This window comes from Watersipora subatra, chromosome 2 (assembly GCF_963576615.1).
Source record: "Watersipora subatra chromosome 2, tzWatSuba1.1, whole genome shotgun sequence".
NCBI lineage: Eukaryota > Metazoa > Bryozoa > Gymnolaemata > Cheilostomatida > Watersiporidae > Watersipora > Watersipora subatra.
In genome coordinates, this window is record NC_088709.1 from 26,159,412 (window position 1) to 26,181,736 (window position 22,325).

At 34.2% G+C, this 22,325-nt stretch overlaps 1 long non-coding RNA gene across 1 annotated transcript; it reads right to left on the reverse strand.

Moving 5' to 3' along the window:
- Nucleotides 1-40: 40 nt before the first annotated feature.
- On the reverse strand, nt 41-21,463 carry LOC137387687 (uncharacterized). The gene is made up of 8 exons (XR_010977939.1): nt 21,317-21,463; nt 19,850-19,906; nt 18,039-18,095; nt 15,873-16,005; nt 12,759-12,875; nt 9,922-10,035; nt 4,318-4,455; nt 41-907 (listed from the first exon to the last, which is right to left on the reverse strand). It is a non-coding gene; the product is annotated as an uncharacterized lncRNA (long non-coding RNA).
- Nucleotides 21,464-22,325: the final 862 nt, after the last annotated feature.

Here is a 22,325-nt window from a genome sequence, read left to right on the forward strand (position 1 = left end):
CAATTTTTAAAACATAAATGTCAAACATGGGAGATTTGCATACCTGTGGCCACATTTATTACTTATACAATTCGATTTAGTCAAGTCATTGCTACTGAGGCAAAACTGGGAAATATAGCATATGTGGGGCCCTTTGGATTATAAAAGGTTTCAGATAAGAGCTTTCAATGAAACCATGCAGTAACATTGAACACACTGTGCAGATTTCATGCATGTATATCTAACTCGCATTTATCAACATTGGTCAGCATATTTCTTTAAAAAAAGCCCAAACTTACTCAAAAGGAAAAAAATTGACTCTTTAAGCAACCCCGTCAAGGAGTTGAGTTTACAGAAAAGGAAAGCTCAATATAAGTACGTCAAACAAATTGCTCAAGTGAGTGCAACGGTGACAAATAAAATATTCTTAAAACACAATGAGTTTGTATAAATCTAAAAGTCTTTAGTGCAAATGGAGCAACCTATCAAAAGCAGGCCAAACAGCTGTTACATTACCAAAAGATTAAAAATCAAAGCATTCACAAGAATACCATAAAACATTTATCAACAAAAGTGGACTATTTTATTTCTGTCAAATAAAGCTGTAGAGCTTCAAAACACTGAGCTCTATAATTGTCTTGCAAATTGTGTGACCATCTCCTGGCACCTCGAGTATAATGTGTGAAGTTGTGGTAGCTGTAACTAATGGCTCTGCACAACGTTTAAAATATGATTTTAGCTAGAGATCTTAGAAGCGATTCGCAAGAGAACTTTGCTGATTGTAGACACGCCCAGCTACAAAAAGAACTTTAAGGTCGGATGTCATTCCAGTCACTGGATGCCTTTTTGGAAATTGAACATCAACTTGTTGTTTGAAGGTTAGGCAATCTAGACCACTTTGCCTCCACTGGTAAATATGCTGCTCTACCTGCAAAGAAACCAGTTATTAACCTGTTAGTATAGTTAAAAATTAAGAGAATGTTGAACACTACTCATTTTACAGACTTTCCCAAGATATCAAACCAGCTTTAAAACAATACTGACTAAAAAGTGTGCTCCATCATGTTGTTTTAGAACGCTTAGGAGATTGGCCAGAAACTTGAAGAGTAGGCTTTTGCAGCTAGCTATATTGGTGGCTGTACTAAATGTAGGTCACACAGAAGATGCTTTCCTACTAAAACTCTGCATAATTATGTTTGCCCTAAAGAGATTGCAGTTCTCACTATGTTGATGTTTTGCCTAAAAAAAAATTAACCTAGTAAGCCTTAAAAAATTATTGTTTCGATGTTGTTAACACAAGTTAACTCAATAAAAGTTAAAAACAACAAACATTATCATTAATGCTTTCTTTTAAGCTAAAGCTCTTTTGTCAAACTATTAGGTAAGAACGGTATCTTTTAAATATAAAATGTAATGAATAGTTGGGTTAAGAAAAGCTTTATTTTACAAACTAAAAATTACAGCGTTTCCATTCCTCTTATTTCTAAGCAAAATGCACCAAAATCTACAAAATTTTACACATTCAGCCTGTACTGTGATGAGAACCGTGTCTGTCCATATAAAGCCAGCGTTGGATAATGGAAGAATATTGCATCCCGCTGGATTTGAACTTGCAACATTTACCTTGCTAGACTGACACTACAAAAACTATGCTAATTAACCTTGTAATAATTTGCAATATTTGAATGCATAATTATTGCAACTGATAATCTTTTACAGCACTCTACACTGCCAGGGTATTTGTTGGTACAAGCCAAGTTGATTCAAAACTTCTTAAGCTGAGTAAAATTCCTAACTGTCTACACGGTCAATTTTTTCCATGCACAGATTGACTATGAATTGTATAAAAGTCCCTTTTCATTCAGTTGGCCTTTAACACTGTAAGGTTGGTGTGTATGAATATGCCTTTCACTGCAATGCATACGTGTACAAATTAAGCATAGGGTTACTGCCAGGTTATTTTGCAAAGCAGAGTTGTCCTCTCGTGCACTCCAAACAAATCTTAAATATTTAGGATTATACATTAATCATTATTATATAGACATTATTGAAATTCTTTAAATAGTTTAGAAGTTTCTATTAAACAGATTTTCAGCTTTTGTTTACACCATTTAGTCTCTGCTTATATGATAAAGCTACTCTTTGCCATTAGCATGTCTGTGCAAATGCGCTCGTTTATAACAGTTCATCTTCGTAGACTATTTGAGATGACCAAAATAAATTCTAGCTCAGCAAAAAATTTAACTCTGATGCTCATATCAACTGATTTGACAATTAAAAAACATTCAGTTTTGAAGGTAGTAAACATGAATTTGGAGATCAAACAGAAGGTGAGGTGAATAAAAGCCACAAGAGACAGACTGCTACTTGTTGCGGCTAGCTAACAAAGTAAAATCAGTGTCTGTATGACTTATCATTTATCCATTGTCGGGAAGAGCTTGGGAGCAAGATAGATTTTGATGAGACTAGATATCATGACATTCAGCTTGGTATACAGACGGTCCCCAACCTACGAACGAGTTACGTTCCGAACAATTGTTTGTACAGTGAATTTGTTCGTAAGTTGCTTCATTGCTATATTTTGTATTATAACTTATGCTTAAGGCCTACATGTATATAAGTATATTGAAGGTTTATATTAGTATGTTTAAGGCTTGTATAAGTAACCTGTAAATTGGTTTGTACTGAAAAAAAACTTTTTAATAAAATGGAGAGAATACTGTGGTGGACGCCGGGCCATGACACAGCATATCTTATTGATCGTATGTGTTGTCCTTTTTTATTATATCATTGTTTCACTCGTTATGCTATTGTTATATCTGATATCATGGTATAACACTATCATTTATCGTCACTTTTATTGTTGTCATACCAACTCGCTAGCGGTCCTATTTATTCACCTTGTTAGCCGGTGTTCTCACCGTTTGCCGTTAGGACGGAACAGTTGATATTACTAAATATAACGGAGCGCTCTCATTTATTTGAGCAGAGCAGATAGATGTACGCTCCTCGAATAGTGAAATTACCTTCGCTAATAAAAAAGCTGAATGGGACTACACACACTCTCTTCTTTTTATTTATTAGTCTAGATCGTGCCAAGTAAAGGTCGGCAAACTCCTTTACAATACATACAGGAAAAATAAAAAAAGTTCTTTGCGCACTGGAGATACGTTCACGCACTTATGCACTGCAACGAACTGGGCAGAGGAAGGTGGATGCTGGGTGATGCTTCTATGTAGCGCCTCTTTCTGCCGCTAATAAGTCGGTAATACCGTCGGTATAATCGATGAATATACGCGCAGACCTGTTCGTATGTACCGTTGTTTGTAACTCGAATGTTCGTAAGTAGGAAACCGTCTGTATTAACACTCCAAAGCTTTAACTGATAGATCCCCTTCAAATATTTCTGATTTCTTGCGAGGCGAATCATTTTACATATTTTTGACAAAAATGACAATCTCTAATGACAAACTAGTTTAACAATGTATTGGTATCTATAATAGCGAACCCTATGCATCTTATCATTGCTCAAGTTTGGCAAGAATGTAAGCGATATTTTTAAGGACAACTATGAAAATTTTGTTAATAATTTTGGGAACTTTCACCAACTTGACACTTTACCCTATATGGCATTACTTATGTTGGTCAAACAAAAGCTTTACATAAATTCTTTACATTGAGAGGAATTTGCGTTATAATAGGTATAGGCCTACATGTACATTATAGCAAAATTTGCTGTACAGCTATTCCAACCAGATACAAATCTGACCTATGCCCATACTACAAAAAATTCATAATTTGAGTTAAAATACTTGGATTTAAGTTAGAATATGACCTAAAAGTCAATGAAAGGAACTTAAGTTTACTTTTCACATAGGAAACAAATACATTATGCTTATGAAACAATGCAAGTGTTTTGGCCTTAAAGTTTGGCTTATTTATGTATAAACTTAAAAACATTACTTTTTATTTTGTGGGTTTTCATTGTCCACAAAAGACCCTGGTCCTCGTTTATCCCGAAAATTGAATGGTGACTGCAGAAAACAGCTATGACAGGCCGAACAGGATTTGGAACAAAAGGTACATTTCTCACAAACAGAGATTGTAAATGGTACAAAAATGCAAGTTAAGCAATACGAGTGTCATTCAGAGTTAAAAAAAGCTATAGCTTGTTGCATACTATTAGATACATCGTCCAAATACATATTATTGAAATTTTCGGACTAGCACAAAATTTTTTATCTCAATATTTGTAAAATACATCTAAAAAAATATTGTTTTTCACCAAGGTTCATTCTATGTCACTCAATATTTTGGTGTTTTGACACCCTAATTTACCTTCACTAAGTTCCTTTGTCCGCTCTCCTCTGACCAGAAACCTCCCCAAATATGTAAGCTTTTGTAACCTTGAATCGCCAATTCTTTAGATAACTTGTCTAGCACCAGAGTCGGTGCAGAACATGTTATAGCAACACCCTGCAATTAGTAATAACAAAATAGAAATATCACATTTTTTGAATGAATGATTTTCCGATTTAAATTAAACTCTTTTCATAGCTAATCAATTGAAAGCTCAATGCTTGCTGCAAAAAAAGGAAAAAACTGAGAAAGCAGAAGTGCATCTGATATTTTAGCTTATGACTCTCAATCCCAGCTTTGATATTTGTCACCATTGTGATTTGTAGGCAATAGAAGAACGCGAGTTAAGCAATGTAAAAACTTATTCATATCCTATTAAAAAAAAGGACTTCAAATATTGAAGTGGTATTTCAAAAGCAATTACTCATTCGTAATATTCATAGTCAGTAGTCTGACCCTGATCTGGACTTGGCTTTTAGATATTATTGCAAAGTAAAGTTTAGAGCTGGTCACCATAGGTTTTAACTGTGAGTTTCAGTTCCTATCCCAGACACTATGCTTACATATAGTCTGTACAAGTGCTATCGTCAGTGGACAGGCAACCAGAATGCAAGAACATGACAACTATAAACATGCAAGGGTGAATAGGAGCTGTATACACCAATAGTCCAATTTGTAAAACGGAAAAACTAGTAAATGACATTCAACTAAATTGTTGTTGATGACAGCTCTGCACAAGCTTCAGCTAAACATTCACAGATAATAATTACATAAGAAAATACACAAACTAAAAAGCAATAATACTTAGTCAATACTAAGAATGATTACGAAGTTTAAGAATATTAATCAAAATTACGTACAGTGGCACTTGCATACCGTTGTTGCTTGAAAGGTATGTTTCCAAAAGAAAATCTTGTCATTTTTCTAAAAGATTACTAATGCTTAAAGGTTGACATGCAACAAAATTCACGCTACAGTTATTTGGTATCAAAAGATTCACCATGTCTTACTCTGTTGTGTTGCATGTGCAATATATGTAGAAATGTGATAACATGCTCTTAAAAGCTCAAAAGCGAAAAGTTAATCGCCGCCATCACGAAATTGCCGAAGATTAGAATCCCGTTCCAAAAATGGGTCAAATGGAACGTAGCTCGACAAGATGGCTTCTGTTTACACTTTCATGCAACCTCATTCATTCAAATATTTTCACAATTACGCTTCACGCATTCAATGAAACGATGTCTATTGTCCTCAAGCATCTGTTTCCTCATCACTGTATTGATGTCACTTTGAGCACTGATATCTCAAAACCTACCATAAAAATGGTTTAATTTTTAACCTTAGCTCGAAGGAATGCATATCATCATCTGATAAGCATGACAAACCTGTTGGTCACCTGTGATAGTCAAAAAATGCTGCGAAAATTATGCGCGCTGTTTGGCAAGAAGCATCGGTCACATGATCAGATTGCGACTAGACGATTAGATCAACCCAAAACAAAATTGTAAACTAGCGAGCATCTATATTTGGTAAAAGCTCTTTGGCGAAACCCAAAGTTTATGTCATAAACTAGTGCTACAAGAAGTTTTATATTGAGCCTTTTACGGAACTTACAATTCATGTGAGAAGATCACGTGTCAAAACAATAACCAAATCATTTTACTATGTCAGAGAAATGAATTGATTCCAATCTACGGCGGTTTCGGGATCGCGGAGATTAACTGTTTCTTTTTTAGCTTTTAAGAGCTTGTAATCACAGTTCTCCATATTTTGCACCCACAACACAGCAGAGTAAGCCATGGTGAATCTTTTGATACCAAATAACCGTAATGAAATTTTGTTGCAAGTCAACCTTCAACAAGCAAAATGATAACAAGCTCCAGTACCATGCATTGACAACTTGGGCAGCTAAGTCGTACATGCAAATTAGATGAGTATTTTACGGTATTTTGGAAAGGCCAATAATTAACCAATGTTTGAGTTTTCATCAAATTAAAGTACATTTAATGGGCCATTTTAGCAGCGCAAAGAAAGCACATTTCTGATGACCATTTGCACCAATTTAGGGCAGGTAGTAGGAGTGAAATAAATTGGTTCGACTTATTTTAGTCAAAAATGGATACAAGTATTAGCCAAATGAAAGTTTGTTACGGAAAGTTCTATCATAAGAACATAATTTGAAATAAATTATATAATAAACTTCTTGCAGTTGCTTCATTCTGTCCTGCAAACACATTAAAATCTGTAATAGAAAAAAAGACACCTATACAAAATCAAAACTGGTAGTTAATTTCTGTTAGTGATGACATATTTTTTATTGTAGTTCTACAATAGCACTATAAGTTCCAAACAGTGCATTAACTATTAATATGTGTCATGATCACAGAATTCATGGTAAGTCGGGATTACAAGATTTAGCAAACAAAATTTTGATTCTAGCCTAATTACAGCAGGTTATATGGTCAAAAAACTGAAGCACGTTTACCATTAGTGCAAAAACATAGTTCCAAGAAAACTGGTATTAAAGTTTGAGAAACAAAAACCAATGTAAAGTTTTGTTTACATTTCAAAACGACATAGCAACCAATATCAAGATAATGTGATATTTATCTAGATTTCTGTACTTGGATCCAAAAAACTATGCTGAATTTAAAAATCTAAACAGATTTTAGCTGGTTGTCAAAGAAATAGCTGTATATTTATAAGAAAGTGTATTACTTGTTTTTGCAGATATTAAAAACAGCTTGATTGTATCGCGATATTGGGCACACCCAAATCATCAACCAAATCTTTAGAAAATTAACAACAGTAACATATTGCACACCATCGGTCACTATATACTTCGACCTTGCAAACTCGAATAATTATTCTCATAACTAAATCTGATTATAATTTCATAAAAATTGAATAATTATTCTTATTATTAAATATTGTAGTAATCTTGTAAGAATCGTTAGGAAAATATCACCACAACTCCCTTTACTTTCACTGCTTTTGACATCAGTTAGAATACCAAAGTACTCATTACAAGCGTCCAAAATCGGCAAAAAAGAAACAATTATTTTTTGCGGACACCATTTTTCAGTACTTCTTGTTTAGCATAGCAACGGTTTTAAGTTTTTTTTCGATGGTAAAATACTTTTATTGGCTAAACTGACTTCAGATTCAGAAAAATCACTCTTTGATTGGTCCAGACCTACAGGTTACAAAATTTGTTACCAATATTATAAGTTCAGTTGGTGCAACTTCAAAGTCGAATAATTCAACTTCGTGATTTGCGACTTAACCATGGTTTCTGTGATCGCAACCCATATGTTCTACCTGCTGATAACTTCAACTCCTTTACTACCAAATGGATCTCTACCGCGACATAAGTGTTTCGTGAAACTTAATTTCTAAAAGAGTGTATAAATGGTTATAACTTTACACCCCAATTGTTTATTAACAATATTTTTATAGCAAGTTTGTCAGCATAAGTTTTTAAGTTAGTTCATGCCCCCAAAAATATTACAAACGAGTTGTCGAGTGAGAGGGACCATTTTTCGTCCATTTTGAAATTACTGTGAGGTAAGCACAAAACTCTAGTCGGATGATTTATGAATATTATTAGTTTACATGTTAATTAATCTGATGAACATAATTACTCTCATTAGTACTATTGCTCAATAAAGTTGCTCAGTCTATAGATCTGAAGTTAGTAACCATTTATGGCTATATTGCTTTTGAAATTACTGGTCATCAGTAAGAAGAATTCATAAAACAAGTTTTTGCAAAGCAAAACTATGCTCAGGTTGTAAACGCATTCTTATTTGCTCAACATATGCAAATAATAGCTTTTTTCAATCAGGTATAGATGTAATAAGATAATTTACTAATTAATCAGTAATCGGAAACAATTTGTACAAAAGCTTGCTAAAGCCGCATCATGCAGCACTTGGCCATACAGAAACACATTGCCAAACGAGCTGTACTATTGGTAGTTTAGGAATTCACACTGAAACAGCTTCAACATAAAATTAAGACATAAGAAATCAGTGCAAAAACTGCTTCGTATTACATTCACTTCATGCCTTGTTGTAATTGAGCATCATACTGCGTGCACAATTAGGAAAAATGGCTGCAAGATCAAAATTCACCAAGTCTTTAATTTGTTAATGAAGCCGTGATAAAAAACAATTTAGACAATTTATGCAGAACTTAAATGCAACTGCATTTCATCAGCATTTTTATAAGCAGGCTTAGTGTAAAAAAAACAGAGTAAGAGCCATACTACAAGTTCATGAAGTTTTGAACAAATTGTTACTTTACCCTTCAATATGTTGTAAAATGCTAAGACAAGGTTAAAAAATTATTGACGCTGTTGGAAGAGAGAACGTTTCAAATGCCTCTAGATTTCATAAAAACAGCTAAAAATGATGGCCAGGGTTCTTGAGGACACTTTTATTTGTATGAAAGATTGGTAGATAGAACATTATTACACAAACAGACAATTCCAGAATTAAAGCGCAAACATTGTGGCCATAAAGGGTAAATAAAAATTGTTTCAAAGTAAAAGCCAAAAGGCTATTGTGCCTGGTAGTGGTAGCATCATTACCATATCATTTTTCTATTGAATAACGTAATACACTTTTTATTAGAATAGAACAGACATTGGTACATTAATTTGTCCTACATGTGATGGCTCTTATTAAAGACCTAATTTTCACCAATGAAAGGTGCCCTCAGATTAAGATGACCTTAATTATGAACCACACCGCCTATCAGAGTTTTTTAACATACACATTAATCAGCAGAAGGTTTTACGCCTAATGTTACCGACAAAAAATCTAAAAAGTGTGTTGCAGTATGAGCTTGGTCAGGTTCTCATCCTCTTTTGCTGATACAATAGGTAGCAATCAGTAGTCCATTTTCCAAAGGTTTATTTATTGCCCATTTCTAAAACCTTGGTAGCTGTAAAGGTCTAACACAGCTGTTTATTGCAATAATAAACTGTAAAAACAAAAATAATGATTCTCAAAAAACTTTGGTCGCTGTTGGCTGTTAACATGTTTTCTATTAGTTAGATGCAGGATGGCGATTGGTTTTTTCCTATTAGGTACACATATGACCGGCTAACTAATTGCCTACTCACTAATAAGAAATGTTTTGTACAAAGATTTTTTAGCGCATTGCTCTTGGTTATAAGCGTACATTGTGCTGAGCTGCACTGCGCAGCCTGTTGTACGCACTCAGTTAATGGACTAGACCAAAATCTGATTGTGTTTTAGACTTTTTCCATTCGGAAAACCCAGGCTACACTCATTAAGAAATACATTCAATCTTTAAAAAATGGGTAATATTTTAATACTTTGATATTGTATTTGTGCAATTTAAATATCAATTGTACATGCCACTCCATACATGGTTATTTTGCTTCATAACTATAGTTTTACTGTTTTTGCGGATTGTCAGTGCTATAGTATTTTAGTGTAGCCAACTACCCAATGAAATGACTGCAGTCTCCAGAGCTCACTTTAGTCATCAAAGCCCAATTTAATTATCAGAAGATTAGGACTACAAAAAGTAAAGGACTCATCAACTTACCCTTCAGTTTTTCAAAACACTTGTAGGCCAATATGATTAGTTCTGTGAGAACATGATTAAAGAACAATAGTTCTGCGTGGTGAGCTCATCTTCGTTCTCAAGATTAAACAACTTCTACAAAAGAACAAAGATTTTAACATTGTATAAAAAAATAAGTTGATGAGGACTTTATGCTCAGAGTCTCTGACCACCTTCAATTTGGTATTGGAAAAAATGTTGAAAGTGAGCTACCGTTAAACCTATATTTGAATGCACCTTGATTTGATTGGCACCGCTATTTGGGACCACATCAGGAGATTGCTTTGAAAATCGAGCGCCATCTTTTTAATGAACGTCAACTCTATTTGAGGAGGTAAGTTACCTTATCAGTATATGTATAGGTTTAGGTATGTTCGCCTTTTGTAAAAATATAGCAAGGAGCTTTTAAGGTCCAAACACACTAGGCGATTTTATTGCAAGCGTCATGAGGGCGAAGATATCGCTGGTGCGTGCATAAACACACTTGAGCGATTTACTAGCAAATGATATAATGGGCACGCTCACAAACTGCCAATAAAAATCCGTATCATTAGTTTTTTCGGAGTTGTTGATAAATTTAGGCCAGTCAAAATGTCGTCGTCTAGGCTACAACATAAACAACCTCCACATTTGTTATTAAACCTATCTCCCTTTCAAAGAGTGTACACTGCCTACACTACAAGAAGACAAAAGAAAAACGATTCTTGTATTTTTAGCTGTATTTTTTTTACAATTTTTTATACATATTTTATTTTGTAGTGGTTTTTCATATTTAATATATTAAATATTTACCATTCTCAAAATGGTCAACCGGCGCAACGATTGACTCCGGATGTTGGTTTTCAACTCGGATTTTTTTAAATTTTGTTATGATGGACAGAACTGGGAGTGCTATTATTAAATTCATGAACAATTGAGTGTTCGTTCTGAAGATGTTTCGTAACAAAATAGAAAATTGGAGCTGATGTACGTTGTTGAACATCGGTAAGAAATAATTACCCGCCGTAAAATTACATTCTGGTAAGAACTAACCAATCGAAATGCATCTCGTTAGCAATAAAGTTGTGTAGAGAAATTCTAGCTTTATCGCTCTGCATGAACACGCTGAGTGAATTTTAACGCAGATTAGCTCTAACGCAATATCGCTCTAAATATCGCCTAATTTGTTTTCACCTTAAGAGAATGCTTCAGCGATAACACTTGTTCTATTGAGTCAAATATGCTACAAAGCAAAAAATTACGCTGAATTTTTTGTCGGGGTTTTATAAAAACACCATTATCAGCTTTTTAAATGTCTTAACCGCCAGTACATCAGCAGTCATAATTAAACATTGTCCCAAAAACAAGCGGCCTCAAACTGCCTAAAATATCGTACTAATCAAACATTCCATGTTAAAGAATAGAGAAAGCATAATATTATTATGCTTTATTAGTTATCTTGAGGTGTTGACTGATGTTCTAAAAAAGGAATCAAGGAGATTGACCCCCTAGAAGCTGAGATATAGACAGCCAAACACAGGTCTACCTAATAAAGAATCAGAGGAAAACCCTTCGAAAATCCCGAAAACTGTGACGTATAAAATTGACTTAATGGTCATGAGCCGGAGTTGCGCACCCTTACCGCCGTTATGTATAAAGATTGTTTTGGCTACGAGATGTGAAACGCTTCTCGCGATAGTAAATAATTTACATACTAGCTCTGGTTTCTCAGGAAAATCATCCAAACATTGTGTGGTAAAGGCATTTGCCCACAACCCCTCGCCATGATTTTTTAAAGCAGAAGAGCAGATTTTGACTATTGTGCTTCAAATTTTAACTCGATCTCCACGGATATGCTCCGAAGATCATCTGTTCAACGAACGGCGCGTGTATAGTCTATATGCGATATCCGCGATTGCAGTTTGTTTAGAATAAGAAATAGGAATGGGACTTTTTGTTCCTTCATCATTTTTCTACTGTGTATCTACTGCAGCATTCAGTTGATTTTCATGATTATCGTCACTAATAACAGACTGGAAGTTCACTACAGCCATAATCTTAAAAAGACTAACTTGACCGTGCTGCTCTTGCTATAAGAAAAGAAAACGATAACTTTTGCTTTGATTTTTCTATTGATCTATTATCTTATCTATGATTATTTTTTATGATTTATATAATATTCATAATGCATATTATACAAAATAATAATATAACTGCGTATAGAATCAATGATGTAACTAATATAATTTGTAGAAAATTCCAAATGATAACCGAGATTGATGATTGATTATATTTATTAGCTATAGCTATAGTTAAAAAATCTGAACAACGCTAAAGATGAGTCTGGATATGGAAGCTAAGTAGGAGAACAACAAAACTGAGCTGAACTAGCAAAATAGCGAAATGTTGCGAAATAATAGATGCGTGTAATTATTTTATGCTAAAACTAATCTACACGTCAGAGGGACTGGTTCGGAATTCTAGGAGCGATGATTGTTAGGCCCAATTTGATTGTTCTATACTTCCAGGGATTAAACCAATTAAAACGCCATGATTGTTATAGGAGAGCACAGTTGGCTTAATTGACCAATGGCACACAAGTCGATTTCATACGTCATATATTGATGATTACCAAAACACTTTTGTTTTTTGGTAGACCTGTGTTTGGCTGGCTATATCTCAGCTTCTGGTTGGTCAATCTCCTTAATTCTTTTTTAGAACATCAGTCAACACCTCAAGATGAATAATAAAGCATAATAATATTATGTTTTCTTTATTCTTTAAGTGGAAAGAAAATGGGATAAACTACAGCATTGAAATTAAAGCACTCTCACACTCACTTCATGAACAGTTCTGTCAAAATCTTTACTGATAACTCAGCTTGCACTTTTATTCCATAAGTGCCAGAGTCACATCTAAAAGCAATAGGTCGGCTTTGCGCTAGAGGACAAGCAAGGCTAAAAGTGATAAAAATTAGATAATACACAATAAACTTTCAAGTTCAATTAGTGATGAGGGAGCAAAAGTATCCTACATGGGAGCTATTGCACACTTTAAACATGATATTTGTACCTCACAAACTCACATGGTCTTTTAGAGTAAAGTAGATGCTCCTATAACGTATACCTCCTATAGCATAAATTCTAGAAAAAGTCAGGAAATTTTGTGAAGTTTTTGCTTCGTACCGCGTAAAAATCTCCATATAACTTAAAGTGTATCATCGGGCGAGTTCTAAAGTTTGATTTGAGTGTTAGTCTGTCTCACCACACCTGCGAGAAAAGAAAGCGACATACAGCGGTGTCAGAAAGTATTTGTCCACCTCAAACCTCACTGCCCATTTTAGGTAAATTTGTTGTAGTAGTCATGTAGAGGGATTGAACCTTGACAAACCATGCATCATTTAAAAGTAAATTAACATTAGATCTTGTTGACACCATCAGTAATAAAATTACGGTTAATCAGGGATCAATAATCATTTTTAGGCCAATCAATGTGAATCAGTGCTTATTAACTCATTTTCAAACGCAATATGACATTATTAATTTTCAAGTGGAATATTATCACAACAATAGAGATCATGTTGGACAGCATGTGCAGCAAAGGTTTACAGTTTTGCTTGTTAAAAGAGGAACAGCTAGAGATCCCAGAATTCATACCAGCGTCAACATCAACCATGGATAAGAAATGTGTCAACGACCTCATCATTCGCCTGCATACGATGGGCAATCTGAGCAATAGAAAAATAGCGAAGAAGCTTAGAGTATTTCAATCTAAAGAAAATTAAGTGGTAAAGAAATGAATGCAGCATCAAACCACCAAAGATCTACCACGATCAAGGCGTTTGAAAAAACCAGCTGTCCAACATGATTGCTGGTTTCAGATTATGAACACTCTAGCGCTCGTGAGGCTTGTTCACAGCATGCCTAAGGCTGCAGAATGGTTATAGTCTGCAAAGGCTACCAGATAAAATATTAAAATGCAAAACAACCCCAATGGCTTTTTTCTGGGCCCATAACAGTACAAGACCGTTATTTTCAATTAAGAAAATAATTAAAGAAGAGATAATAACGAAATTTGCGATGACATATTTTCTGGTATGCAGTGTGAATTAGTAGGCAGCGGTTGATACAATAGAAGATATTTGCCAATTTTAAAATCTAGTTATTTCTATTTTTCAGCTCATTAGGATTGTTTTGATACAGGGTTTTATGTATGCAGTGCAAAATATTTCCAAATTATGATGAATTTATTGCAGTGCTACACTTACTTAAACAGGCAGACAAAGATTTTTTCCCAACACTGTATATGAAGCATTATACATATAATACATACAATTTCCATAACATTCTGACTCTTGTGATAATTTGTCTGAAGTGACAACGGAACAGAAAATAGGTACATATAGCAGTGCAATTGTTGATAAATACTTTAAGGCTATTGGTCGGTGCATCTGAATGTCACGAGTTGGAGTTGCAATCTTGAGCTCTTAAGAACGAATAGATGACGAAAAGGTACTATCGCTTTTTTATAGTGAAACTATTTTTTCTTAGTCAATTGTTGTAAGTCGCTGTCGCGTCAAACTATGCGCTCTTCATCAAATTATTGTCAAATTACCACAATCATGGTCTATTAAACCAATGAGGTTGATCATGAAAAGTTGTCGATGAAAACCAATAATACAGTTAAGGCACCGCCAATACATTCAAAAGAATGTAAGTCGGATTCTTACATGAGTGAGTTTGGAAAGGTCCTGAAATGGTTTAGACAATTTACATGTATGTTAACATTCTTATAATGAAAAATCCTTATCATGTAAACGTTCCTAGAACTGATCATCTCATTTTAGCAGCGCCTACTGTACAGTCATGTCTGATATGAGAGCAAAATGCATTCTGGGACAAAAGCTCGCAAGTTAATTTTCTTAAAGTCCTATCTCAAAAATGTTTTTTATATAAATTAACTAAAGATAAATTATTGTGTTGCCATCCTCTAAAAAACTACCAATAAGAGATATTACAATGAAAAAATACATGATTTTATCTATTCATGCTCTATACCCATGCCCCCAAGGCTACAAATACCTATGTAAAGGTTATGGTCTGCATTAAAATGTAGCAGTATTATGCACAACATAATTTTGAGTAGTGGCAGTATGCAGCAGTCCATACAGTAGCATACCGTATGGAGTTCTTACCTTTCAGAGAATCATAGCACTAATGATTGTGAGAGAGAGACCTGATGCAACACGCTTGGTACGCTACACTTTTGTGGCATCGCATAAAAAAACTTAAAGTATAAATTTAATATAACTGAATTCAGCTTAATAAAAAATTCTTGAAAAAAATGTTCTGATCTTATATTAGAGCTAATTCTATTTTTTCTTCATTTTAATTTTTAAATCATCTCTTCCTGGCTGGAAACTTCTCGATTTGCTTATACTCTCATTTCCAGCCAAACTTTTTAAAACAAATCTGAAGCAGACCTGACGGGAAAACCAAGTGATGTAGTTTCCGTAACTGGCCTTTCGCATCTTTGGGCATTTAGTGATACATCAAAAACCACCTTGCAAGCTCGCATCTCTAATTTTCTAGAATTTCAAGGCGAAAGTGGGTAGTGAGATAGTGAACGGTACAGAATTTGTGTAAACATAAATTGCTTGAATTCTTAAATCTATTCATTGGCTATTGTTATATATATATATATATATCAATATATTTATTTTGAAGGTTTGGGGTAGACTGACACAAACTTCTGAAGAATCAATTGATTTCCTATAGCCGGTTTGTGTATTGACTCCGGTTTGTGTATTGACTCGTGTTCGCTTCAAATTCTGTATCATTTACGATTTTGCTACCCATGAAAGTTTTATTATAAGTTATGACTAATGTGTTGAAAGTATATGGGAGGTCGTTAAGTACAAAGCCCATCAAGTCAAGTAGTGAATGATGACTTACCAGCTGTTTAAAATTAGCTTGGGTACGTGTCTAATGACAGGGAAGAAGCGTTCAACTGACATTTATGATCTACTCATCGCCAAAATCTTCCGGAAGACAATGCAAGAAAGAGGACCTTGATGACCGTCCAGGCCTATATAGATAAGGAACTGTGAGTCACCACCAGTTTGTATGTCAATGAATTTGATATAGAAATACATAAAGTGCTGGTCAAATGAAAAGCAATACACGAGATGTTATGGATGAATAGCTATGCAAATGGCTTTGTACTAACCCTTGGTATGAAATATTACCCAAGCCTGTGTCATTAGACAGCAACCACATTTGCTAGTTAAAGCTCTAATTTTCAAATAAATTAGACAATGCTATGTAAATACATGTAAGATAATATCATAGTTGTTAAATATAAATACAAACTTGTAAAAATCCATGATACGAAACCGAGTTTTAACCCGTTGATCCTTGCTCGATCTAATCAATGCGTGTCAGTAAACCTAGACAATATGTCCAGCAATCCGAAGTTATTAATTTTTTACCAAATATATCTAAACGTGCTAACAATGCAATGATATTTGGTGAAACAGCAGTACAAAAAGTCGGACAACCTACAGCAGATGTCATCAAACAGAAAAAAACAGTATGTCACCCTTATTCGGGCTAAAACTATAAAAGTTCGCACGATTTTAAACACTCATTAAACATTTACAGATAATATTCATCCATAGCACGCTCATCATCTTTTCATGACTCAAAATATATTGGAAATTTATATTTATTATCGTAAAATTCCACATTTGTATCACAGTCATTTATGACCTACCAACGAATGAGTCATATTGATTGTTTCGTGATATCATTCTAATAAAATGTGTTATTATAATGAAAGAAGTAGATAAAGATAAGTGAAAAATGTTACAAATGGAAGTGAAATTTAGAATCTAACATCCTGCGCAAGAATTAATTTTATTAGTTTTTGCTGTTGCTTAAAAACATATTTTGTAAACAGAACCATATGGAAGCCTGTATTCCGCCATTAAGGTTTCTGCCACAGCCTACGCAATTCCGTAATACCAGCTGTGAGGGTTCAGAGGGCTAACATTGATGAGATACTGCATTATTTACTGTTTTGGTTAGTATTGTTCCTTATACCTAAATTGTAAAAACAAATGAAAAATAATTTTCTTTTGTTTTGCAGGTACAACTACAAAAACATTGACAACAAGCGTGATAATCTCAAATCAGAAGATTGGAGACTAAAATTATAAAAACACTACACCATTCTACGTCATTTTAATTGAACAAGTTGAACTGACTGAAACATGCTACATCTCCGGTGTTTTTTTTTTGTAAAACCTAACTTAATACATGACACCAGCATAGTCAGTGTGATATTTAAATGCAACTATAATTATTTCCCGAGTTGCATTAGTCCATAGCAAGCATAGTTGCTGAATATTGCACATATTTCAAGTGGAGTAAACCCAGCACTTATACATTCTGCTCAAAGAGTTCTTGTGCCAAATCTCAAACTCAGCAGTCAAAATTCTAGCCAACAAGATAAAAATACTCAAACTTTTAAATATCAAGATTTGAGAGAATATAATTCCCGAATTTCCAGTGAGTATAATACTACTTTTTACTAACAAAAGTCAACCAAAATACCATGAGAACAGTAATACACAGTGTGGGTAAGGTTAGTCGGCTAGGCTATTAAAAACTAGATGAAATCATAATTGTTATATACAGGGTTAAGCTTTATAAGAGGGTCAGTATGGTGTAATCTCAAGAGTTCAAAACTTTCAAGTTGGAAACATTGGAAAACATTGAAATCAATGTTCAGAGGCTAAGCATGACACTAAACCACAAAAATGTTCATTTTAATGTCATGACCAGAGCTATATTGATTGCTAATTATGATTTTTGTTATGTGGGCCTACAGAAAAAGCTATCTTAAATAGTACTCCACCCTTTCCTATTATAATTAGTTAAAACAATATGATTTTTAAATTTCTTGTTGGCATGAGTAACAGTAACAAAATAACAAGAAAAGAGGGCGTTCAGCTAAAGACTAAGACACAGTTGTTATCAAAATTATTGACCATATAATTAAACCCTGAAAATAAAATTGAAAAAGGAGTCACACTGTTTTATCTTGTCAGTACATACCTGCAACCAAAAGCAAGTCAGGCATCATAGCATCATTACGAAACACGATTGCAGAATCTACAGAAAAAAAAGACAATTGATGGTGACCATGCATTCATGTTGACCAAGATAAGTTAGACAGTACATCACAAGTTAGACAAAGACACACGAGTAACGCATGTAAACAAGTGCCAGCGAGGTGTTGACAGTGGCTGATGGGATTAGCCATTTCTCTGAACTAAACAATCACCAGCCACGCTATTACATAATGCCATACACTCAGCTAAACACAAATGGATGTTTAAATAATGCTAGCTACTGGATTATGACCTTCAGTTCTTGAACTGGGTAATGTCTGGCTCTGAAAGCTAAAGCTTGCAAGATACAAAAGGGGTCCCACAGCACATTGGAGAACTATCAAGCAAATTTAGTCATTGATTTTGCTAATGCTGCACACAAATTTGTTGCTAACTAGCATATTAATGTGTATACAGAGAGCTTAATTATTTTGCATGTATCTGTATCATGGTTCAAAAGCTAAGCTTGCTGAAAAATTATTTAGTAATTCATATCTACCAAAGCATTATGAATTATAGCAACTCTCGACTACTGCCAATCGCTTGACATTTCTACAGTTTCTTCGGCTTTTATGACTACAGAGGTTTTCTTGGTTTGCGATTAGGTCATCTGGAGTGTTCTTGTCCCTGCATACACATATATCTTTTTTGATCACTCAAACCTTATCTCTATCTCTTCTTCGAGTACATAGAACAATTTAAGTATTGTTCAATATATATACTTAAATTGTAATTTTACAGGTTAAAATAACTTTTTATCATTTTGCAGGTAGAACTACAAAAACATTGGCGACAAGCGTCAGAATCTCAAATAAGAAGAATGGAGACTAAAATTATAAAAACACTACACGACTCCATGTCATATTTAATTGTACTAGTAGAACTGACTGAAACATGCTATATCTATGGTGTTTTATGTGTACAACCTAAATTATTGCAAGACACCAGCTTAGTCATCATGATATTGAAATGCAATTATAATTATTTCCATAGTTGCATTAGTTCGTAGCAAGCCTGGTTGTTGAATATCACACATCTTTCAGTCCCAGTAAACCCAGCATTAATTCAATCTGTTCAAATAATTCAAGCGCCAAATCTCACACGCAGCAGTCTAAATTCTAGCCAACAAGATAAAAATACTCAAACTTTCTAATTACAAGATTTGAGAGAAGATAACCCCATGAATTTTCAGTGAGTTTCACTGCTAGTGCCAAACCCTAATTTGTACTAACAAAAATCAGCCACAATACAATCAGGACAGTACTACACAGTGTGGGTAAGGTTAGTCGGCTAGGCTATTAAAAACTAGATGAAATCATAATTGTTATATACAGGGTTAAGCTTTATAAGAGGGTCAGTATGGTGTAATCTCAAGAGTTCAAAACTTTCAAGTTGGAAACATTGGAAAACATTGAAATCAATGTTCAGAGGCTAAGCATGACACTAAACCACAAAAATGTTCATTTTAATGTCATGACCAGAGCTATATTGATTGCTAATTATGATTTTTGTAATGTGGGTCTACAGAAAAACGCTATCTTAAATAGTACTCCACCCTTTCCTATTATAATTAGTTAAAACAATATGATTTTTAAATTTCTTGTTGGCATGAGTAACAGTAACAAAATAACAAGAAAAGAGGGCGTTCAGCTAAAGACTAAGTCACAGTTGTTATCAAAATTATAGACCATATAATTAAACCCTGAAAATAAAATTGAAAAAAGAGTCACACTGTTTTATCTTGTCAGTACATACCTGCAACCAAAAGCAAGTCAGGCATCATAGCATCATTACGAAACACGATTGCAGAATCTACAGAAAAAAAAGACAATTGATGGTGACCATGCATTCATGTTGACCAAGATAAGTTAGACAGTACATCACAAGTTAGACAAAGACACACGAGTAACGCATGTAAACAAGTGCCAGCGAGGTGTTGACAGTGGCTGATGGGATTAGCCATTTCTCTGAACTAAACAATCACCATCCACGCTATTACATAATGCCATACACTCAGCTATACACAAATGGATGTTTAAATAATGCTAACTACTAGATTATGACCTTCAGTTCTTGAACTGGGTAATGTCTGGCTCTGAAAGCTAAAGCTCACAAGAGACAAAAAGTGTCCTGCAGCCCACTGGAAAACTATAAAGCAAATTTTAGCCATTGATTTTGCTAATGCTACACACAAATTTGTTGCTAACTAGCATATTAATGTGTATACAGAGAGCTTAATTATTTTGCATATATCTGTATCATGGTTGATTAGCCAATCAAAAAAATGTTCAAAAGCTAAGCTTATGGCAAAATAGTCATTTTCTCTTAAGTAATATCTGCAACTGGGAATATTAATAATATCATTCAATAATATAAACATCCATGGTAAAAGATTTTTCTCATGTCATGCGTATCTAATATCCTTCACAAAACCTTGTTAGCAAAGCTGATGCTACATGTAGTTCTAGCATTATACAATGTTGCTCATTTTACATCCATTTTTCGTCCTAAGTTTCTAACTGAAAAATTAACTACTGCTAACTTTTGCCTTGCAATGGAAGCTTTGATAAGCATATGGTACGGAAATAATTTTTGTATGAATATTACAATATAAATTATATACCATTTCACTATTCAGTTCTTAAACATCCTTCTGTAAACCATATTATTGAAACAGTTGCTGTACATTTTTGAATCCCTTGAAATCTTTAAAAAGTTGAAAAACTTAACATTCGCGACCTTGAAGCTTTAATGTAAAGCATGCATCTAGCAACCAGTTAGCAAGACAACATTTTTCTGTAATCCATATCTACGGAAACATTACCAAAGATAGCGACTCTCAATTCTTGCAAATCACTTGACATTTCTACAGTTATCTTCAGCTTTTAAAACTACATATGTTGTCTTGGCCTGCGCGGTCAGGTGGGTTTTTGTACCTGCATATTTTTTGCTCCCTATAACTTTATATCTAAGCATTCATAACAGCCTTTCTCTTTTTTGATTTTCTGTTTTTCAGTTGTTATACGACTAACACATATATAAAGTCAGAATGACTGCGTTAAAAACATGAATATGAAATAAATGTTAGGCTACAATCATTCAGGCTTCTAATAAAAGTCCTAATTTTTTGTTACTTTGGATGAGTGACAACCATAAATTCTTTAGTTCAATGTAATCTCCAAAGTACATGGTAAGCCAGAGCTAAAGCATAAGCACACATACCTGCTACCTCCACTATCTGTCCTATTTCTTAAATAGAGTTTTAGCCTATCCTTGTTCGTCTAAATCAGAAACTAAAGCTAAAAGCCTGACTGTAACGAGATGGAATGAGTTAGATTTACAGCCTTACTTAGGCCTGGTTCGAACCAATATGGCATCTAAGACACGTGTGACAGAGTACCTGTTATGCAAGCGATCGCTCACGGACTACAAGCTCAGAGTGCGCGACTATTATGTCCTACAGAAAGAAATGTCGTCATTTGCGCAATTAAATTAATTTGATGCCCATACGCAGCTACACAATTTGTTTGCTTTCCAGCTGTTGGATACATAATGAGTCGAGATTACGCAGCTGTCCCCAGGTCTGAACCCGGCCTCACCTTAGCATGCGCAGACAAAGGAGTGCCACACTGATAATTTCAAGATAAGATAAACTTCACTACAGGATTTGTAAATCTTTGATGGTTTTAATTTATACGCTACCACGTGCACAATAATATATATATATATATACAATATATCATTATATTTTTAAAACAATAACTGCAAGAGACTTGCCAAATCATTAGTTCAAAAGGCAATGATGAAAGCGGGGATGAATTTGAGCACAAATTTAAAAAACAATATTTGCATAGTGCATAAAATGCTTTAGAAAAAAAATCATTTGAAGCATATAGGTGCCTTTTAATGCTTTTTAAATGCTTTCTGGAAGGCTCACCTATCTGGTATGTTTATGAAATTTATTTTAAGACTGCAGGGCTTTCTGCAATGCTTTAAAACAGTATACCTTTCACAAGCTATCGGCATGCTTAATCCATCATGGCTAACTGATTGTCAATGACAGTAGTTTAAAAACACTGCTACATTAGGCGGCAGTAAAAACTTTTGTTAAATCTTTTCTTTTTCAGTTTAATATATTTGATATCTGAGTAAATACAAGATCTTTAAAATTTATTGAAAGCCTTTTACTAAAAGCATTGGAGTAAGTAAGAACGTCAAAGTTCAGAGTGAC